The following is a 7,245-nucleotide window of genomic DNA, read 5'->3' as shown; positions in this document are numbered from 1 at the left end:
CGCTTGTCCACAGACCACGCTTGGAGTAGCAGGGATCTGCATGTTCATTATATCCTACTTCTCCTGAGACATGTCTTCTCTATTATTAATCTATTATTTGGGATTTTTGAAAAAAAAATCATTCAGTTATTCACATAACTCAAGAATGTTAGATCTCTGAAAGCAAAGAATATGCTTTCCACATTCTTGTACCTTCCACATGAAGGTTAGCTACTCGGGAACTGATGACGGTTTATTTCAAGATTTCTGATCTTACACTTCCTGGGGCTTCTTGGCCTTTTCTTGGCTGTCGGCTATCCTCAGGATTCAGCTCAGATCATGTTGAAAGAGTGTGACCTGGGTCCTGTTCCCCCATAGCTTGATCAGCGGTGCCCCCACCTCCTGCTCTGTGCCCTGCCACCACATATAGGAAGTTTTCTTATGCCTCGAGAGCCTCAAGGGGACCACCTGACTAGCACGCAAGAAGCCGCCTCCCTTGCGGCCTCTGAGGAATTAAGGAAAGGCTGTTAAGGAAATGTGCCCCACGTCTATTACCCTTGACTTCTAGCCTGGGTACAAGGCTCTGCATAACTCGGATGCAAGCCGGGTCTCTCCTGGGATCAGAGGCAACGAGAAGCTGAGCCATGTAGCCAGAGCCTGGGCCGTCGCTCCCTTCATCCCTCAGGGTCTCTATCCTCTTTCTATCCTCTCTTCCCCATTGTGTTTCCATCCATGCACCATGCACTACATCCAGCTTTGGTGAACTTCTTCCGTCCTCTGGTCTAACTTCTAATAACTTTTCTCTCACTACGTTTTCTAGCATGAGAATTTGGGTGTGTGTGTTTTTTTTTTCTCAGAATATTCATCTATGGCCTTTGTTTCTCTTCATTAGTTTTTCTTCTAGGCCTTCCATCCTAGCTCTCCTTCCTTTTGCCTTCTGGGTTCCACTGTCCTGATGATAACGTGGTGCCTGGGCAACAGTGGACAGCCTTCCCTTCCTGAGTGGTCAAGATGGACGCTGCGAGCTTGGCTTTCGAGTTTACCACTCTTGTACCAGCTCTTGGTCTATAAAATTGGATGCTAGGCTTTCATGACCTCCCAGATACCATTTAGCATGCCTTTGTCTCTTTCCTCATCTTAATTAGAGCCTGTTACACTCATGTGTACAGATTAAAACAAATTTTACACACATTCCCTTTATGGTTCCTGGCGATTTGCATGTGAGCATGGAAGGGGGTATGGAAGGGGGTCACTACCTGAGGATACCACGGCCTCCGTCCCCTACCTGCATGGGCTTTGCCACAGGTGGTCCACGGAGTCTCAAGGCAGGAATCCTGACAGGCCGGGGGAAGAGATCCAATCAGAGCTTGCTGAGACCAAAGCGACATCAGTGAAGATCTCCCTCCCTCACCAGGCTGCAGACCGCTTTCCCCTATGCCACCAGAAAGCCAAACTCATCAGAAACTTAAAGGAGCTCTTCCCCCAGCTGCTTTCTCCTCCAGGACTTGCCTGTCATTAGACTGGAGGCTTCGGGCTTGGGGTGACGGTTTCATCCACATGTGGTGGGCTTTAGGCTCTGGAACATTCTTCCTTTGAAGTGATGGCCTGAAACTTGCCACCAGAAGACATGGGCAAGGGTGCTTTTAAGCTCCTTAGAGGATATTAGTGCATTGCCCAAATGTCCTCTTGGGCAGATTTCTGTTTTCTTTATGCATTAGATCACCATACTAAGACTACGCTTTCTCATAAATAGTGAGGAAGAGCTGGCCCCTTTGGCAGGAATGGCCAGGTTCTGCTAAATCGGGATGCTCTGTAAGGTAGCCCCTCATATTACTCTGGTTCACAATCATAAACCCAAAGAAATGAGAGGGAACCCAAAGGAACCCAGCTGTGGTCCACTGAGCATTTTCATCCAAACAGCGAGCTTTACTCTTCAACAACCACACGATCCTCCCTGAAGACCTTTATGTCCAGGAGCAAGAAAGGTACCATTGCCACATAGGTGTGAACACATGGGCAAGAGCCAGGCTAAGCTGGGGAGTCATCAGAGACACAAGGGGGCAGGTTGGTAGATGCCGGTGGAAGCACGGCACAAAGGCCCGGCCCCAGAGCTTGGGTACCTGCTCACTTCGGAAAGAATTTTGACCATTCCTTCAACTTTCCGATAACTTCCCCATGCATGAAAACTGCCTTGCAACTCGAGGCCCTGCTTCCGTATAAAAATTAAATGTATTGATCCACTGCCTCCCTTACATTTCAATTCCAGGGTGATAAAAGGAAGGAGCTGTCGTTTTCTTTATATCACTTTCCTGCAAAAGGGGGAGAAAACAAACACAGGTGCTTTAAATTTTCAAGGTGCAAACTAAATTACGCGATGCCCAGGAGTGTGCAGTAGCATTTCTTTGTTTGAGCATGGAATAAAAGACAGATAATTAGGAAATTGGGAGTCTATTAATTTTCCAAATTTACTCATGCAAGAACCACTGAGCTATGGTGATATTTGCTTACCTCGTCATTATGCAAAAATATATTAGCTAATTATTTTGACTAATGCAATTAAGATATGCATATTTAGCATAAACCATACAATAGAAATGTTACAGTCAGCAATTGCTGGGTTGCGCTCATGGGTAGTAGAGAGGCAAAAGTCCCTGCTCAGTCTCCAGTGGTGAGCCACAAGATTGCTACAACTCTGCCTGCTCCGTTATTATTAGTTTGGTTGCAGTAATTAATTTACTTTACAGCATGACTAGGTGGCACAGCTAGCAGTGGTATTAATTTTTGTTATGAGACACCTGAAGATGTCAGCTTTTGAGCAGCGACGTCTGCACCTTTAATTGCCTTAATCAGTGGAAATGCAGTATCTCTTTCAGAGATCCAATTAAGAGCACTATTGTTATTTTTCTTTTCTCTCTAACCCTTACTAATGAATACAGGAGCTACTGAAAGTTAAGGTGCCGGCCGTAGCCGAGAGAGGCATCCTCTCCTCTTAACCTGGGAAGCCCACCGAGCCCGGAGCTCCTGAATGACAGAATGATACCTTGGCGGCATCTCCAATGGGGCTTCCGTCCTACCACAGGCCCTTGCAGCTGGAGGCGTGAATGATGCCTGGGCCCACCTTGGACCCTCTGCACCACAAGCTGCATTTTAACAAGATCCCCACGTGATGAGCTCCCGCCTGAAAGGGGGAGGAATGCTGCTGGAGAGAAGGGGCCAGAGCCAGGCTTGTACCTAAATGAAGGGGGAATGGTTGCATCGGTGGTGTCATCTAGAATGTGCTGGAAGGGCACCCGTGGACACACCGCGACCTCCAGTGCCTATCGCTTATGGAACCATTTCAGCCTATGCACCTGCTGTTGAGAGGCTAAGGTTTTTCTCGGCTCTCTTTTTACCCTGTGCCAGCTTATAGGCTGGAATACTGAAGCGGGGAAGAGGCTGGAGAGAAAAGGCGAAGCAAGGAAAAAAACCTGGAAAAAGAGTGTAATGAAGAGGATCTTTCATCTCATGGTTGTGGCACGGTGCTGGGCCCCCACTGCTGTCTTCCTGGGCTGCACCATGATTTTGTCGAAGGATGTCAGCTCGGTCCTTTGAATGGTGCTGTCTTTCATGACACGTGTCCTACAAACCCCCAGTTAGTGACGTAGCTTTTTCTCCTTTTTGGCTCTTTCTCCCTTTGTCCTTATTCAGGAAGACTTGCAGGATCATGTGACAGGCTTTATGTTATTCAGATTTCAACTTTCCAGAACTTTCCTCTCTGGCTTATCTGGACCAGCTCTCTTCCCTCTCTATTCACTCATCTTACATGGCATCTGATCCTTCTGGAAAACACCATGGAGACCTTTTGTTCCCACTCCTGGCCACAGACTGGCCCTTCATGTTACACACCAAGTGCATCCAAAATCTGGTCCCTATCATCTATATGCCCATTTTATGTCCAGTTACTAAAATTTTGTGTCTATGGAATTAAGCTCATTTATTGTCACCTTTCTAGCTTCTAAAATCATCCAGGCCAGCCTAGTTTAGTAATCAGTGAGGTGGCCATTAGCAACAGTGAAAGAATTCATTTACTAGTAGGAGCAGCAAAACCAATGAGCAGAAGAGAAGCATTCAAACTTCCAGAAACAATCACTTGATATGCTCCTGTTATAGGCTGAAATGCATTCTCTCCCCACAAAAGCTTCATGTTGAAGTCCTAACCCCCGTTACCTCAGAATGTGAGCACATCTGGAGACAGGGCCTTCACAGAGGTAATCAGGGTCCAAGAAGGTCACTAGGATGGGCCCTGATCCAGTAGGACTTGCACCTTTATAAGAGAAAATTTGGACACAGACACACACACAGAGGTGAGATGACATGAAGACGCAGGAAGGAGATGGCCATCGACAAGCCATGGAGAGAGACTTGGAACATAGCCCTCCTTCAGAGCCCTCAAAAGAAACCAATCCTGCTGATACCTTAATATTGAACATTTGGTCTGCAGAACCGTAAGACAACAAATTTCTGTGGTTTAAGCCACCCATCTCTGGTACTTTGTTATGGCAGTCCAAGGAAACAAATGCCATTCCCTAAAACAAACAAACAACTCAGAATTTTTGTTCTCGTATTTATCCCCCTTACGACATTAAACATCACAGTGTCATGTGGTAGGTATCCTATAAACCCTCCCGGGGTAAATGAACAGATAAAGAAATGGCTCTATGCATGAATGAATGATTTAAAGAACTATATCCCCTGGTCTCGAAAATAAGACACATCTTCCCTTTCTGGGCCTAATGATTTTGTAAGAATTTGTATGATACATGCCTTCCATCCTGAGCAGCAACAAAAGCTGACTCCTGAACAAATCCCCTGGAGAGAAAAAAAAATGTTAGCTTTGGGGTCCCTCTTCCCAGCCACAAGGGGCTTTTTGTTTATTCTTCAAGGAGTCTCCCACACCCAAGAAGCATGAGTCAGCCGGGTGGCAAACATATTTGTTTTCACATATTAGTCATCTATTTGATAGAGTGTATAGCAAATGTATGTGATAACATAAAATATATTTTAAAATTACAAATTTGGACAGCTGTCATGACATTTGAAAGAGTACATTAAAAATGTTTCTAGAACCATTTTTAAATGCCATGCCGAATGGCTAAATTTGTCAGCCTTTCCACATATTTTATATTTGCTTGTTTATTTTGATTTTTCACAAGGAGCTCGCTAGGTGATTTCTGGGCAATTGGTCAAGATTAGTGAAAACTCCACTTTGTACAAAGCTACATGCAAAGGGAATCTAAGATCGACGTGCCCAACTCCAGCCAGTTTGTCCTCCTTCAACACCTTACCTTGAGCAAAATACACAAGAAATGATTAGGAATGAAGTGAGAGATGTAGCAAACGGATTGGCAGAACAACAAGAAACTAATACTTGGGGGCCTAGGAACGGGCATTTCAAACATTTTGTACTTGGGCTGAACTTGACACCACATCATGTGTGTCCCATCCAAGGTGAAGAGAGTTGCTCCACTCTTGTCAATTTTTGCCATTAGGGAGCACAAACCTAGAGCAAGAAAACCCAAATATGCAAATTAAAAAAAAAAAAAACTCCTTGCTTTTTCAATTATAACTTTTTAAGAATGCTACCCAAGCCAAATTAAGCATGTCAAGAGGTCAGATGTGGCCTGTGGGCTGCCACTTGGCAAACTTTGCTTTATTCTATGCTCAAAAAAGCTGGAAATCAGGCCAAAGGATTTCCATACCACATGGGGTTCTCATCCACACACCTTTTCTATGGAATTTGGCTTTGGGAGCACCTTTTATATGAATCTTCATTATGTGTTTATTTTATCTATTATACTTATTTTTAATATATTCCAGAAAATGCCCATCATGCGAGAGACAAACTTCGGCAAAGATAACCCGATGCCTTGTAAGACTTTTTTACTGTTGGGTTTTATTGGCAATTACAAGATTTTATTTAAGGTGAATTAAAATATTAAAATTGGCTTGCTTTGTTTGAATGTCTAAGAGCTGAGAGTAGGGAGTGGAAGCCCATATGCGTGATGGTGGCGGAAGGAAGATTGCCCAGAACCCAAAATTTGCCTCGGATCACCAAGTGTCAACTGTACTGTGACAACGTAAAGTTGTCCTTTGGAATTGAGCTAATCCTTAAACTGTGTGCATATCCAAAACATTAGCTATCTGCTGTCAGGCCTTTATGTGCCACATGCTGAGTTAATTAACACAGAGACGCTTGATACTGGAACCCTCCAGAGGGGAAAACAGAAAGAGGCCCAGGCCTGAGAACAGACAGAGCCCTCAGGGGGATGGAAAACACAGGGGTCTGTTCTGTTGTTATTTCTTCCTGCACTTGTGATACAAGGTCAATGGGTTCGTCAACCCCATTTCTGTTCCATTGTCTGTTGTAAGTACCAGGAAGAATTCTCTATGAAAAATGAAACCTCTCTACCTTCCAAAAATTAAACATCTAGATTCTTGACACTTTTTCTGTGATGGCCGAAGAGAAAAGTTCCTCAGAAAACTGGCTTGGCCCTACAGACAGCAGCCGTCTGCTTGGAGCCATCACCACACAATGACACTTATCTCTGCTCATAGTTTCATGCTTGGAGATGAATTTGTATATAAATGCCTTTATATACAGTAACGGAAAACATGACTAAATTTTACACGTTTACACTGTGGTGAATGTCTGTACACAGAGAGACACACACTATCCCTTCTTTTGTAGTTTTAGGGGCAAGTTAATAGAGAAAGCCATTCTATCTTGCCTACCTCTAGATGTAGGATGGTAATGTGTATCTCTGAGGCTCATGCCTAAAAGTCATGGCACACCTTTTGAGGGAAGGCATGTGGCAATCGATGGCAAATATTTTAAAAACACCATGAGGACCAAGGAACTTCTTCTGGACTGGCCAGTAGCCATGGATTTGAAAAAGAAAGGAACAAGAAGGGAGATACTCTGAAAGAGAAAGAAATAAGACTTGGAATGTAAATACAATTGACCCTGGAACCACATGGGTTTGAACTGTGCAGGTCCACTTCTTTATGGATTTTTCACAGTATGGTAATATAAATGTATTTGCTCAATAACATTTTCTTTCCTCTAGCTTACTTTATTGTAGAAATATAGTCTATAATACACAAATATACAAAATACATGTTCATCGACAGTTTATGTTATTAGTAAGGCTTCTGGGCAACTGTGGGTTAGTAATAGTTAAGTTTTGGGGGAGTCAGAAATTATGGGCTGATTTCCAACTGCAGGAG

General features: G+C 43.9%; 1 pseudogene; it reads right to left on the bottom strand.

Annotated features, from left to right (window-relative positions):
* Positions 1-1,444: 1,444 nt before the first annotated feature.
* On the bottom strand, positions 1,445-6,897 carry LOC116882251 (annotated as a pseudogene).
* Positions 6,898-7,245: the final 348 nt, after the last annotated feature.

The sequence above is a fragment of the Lontra canadensis genome, unplaced genomic scaffold, assembly GCF_010015895.1.
Source record: "Lontra canadensis isolate GAN:19392208 unplaced genomic scaffold, GSC_riverotter_1.0 scaffold82, whole genome shotgun sequence".
Classification (NCBI taxonomy): domain Eukaryota; kingdom Metazoa; phylum Chordata; class Mammalia; order Carnivora; family Mustelidae; genus Lontra; species Lontra canadensis.
This window is presented reverse-complemented; position numbering and strand designations above follow the sequence as displayed.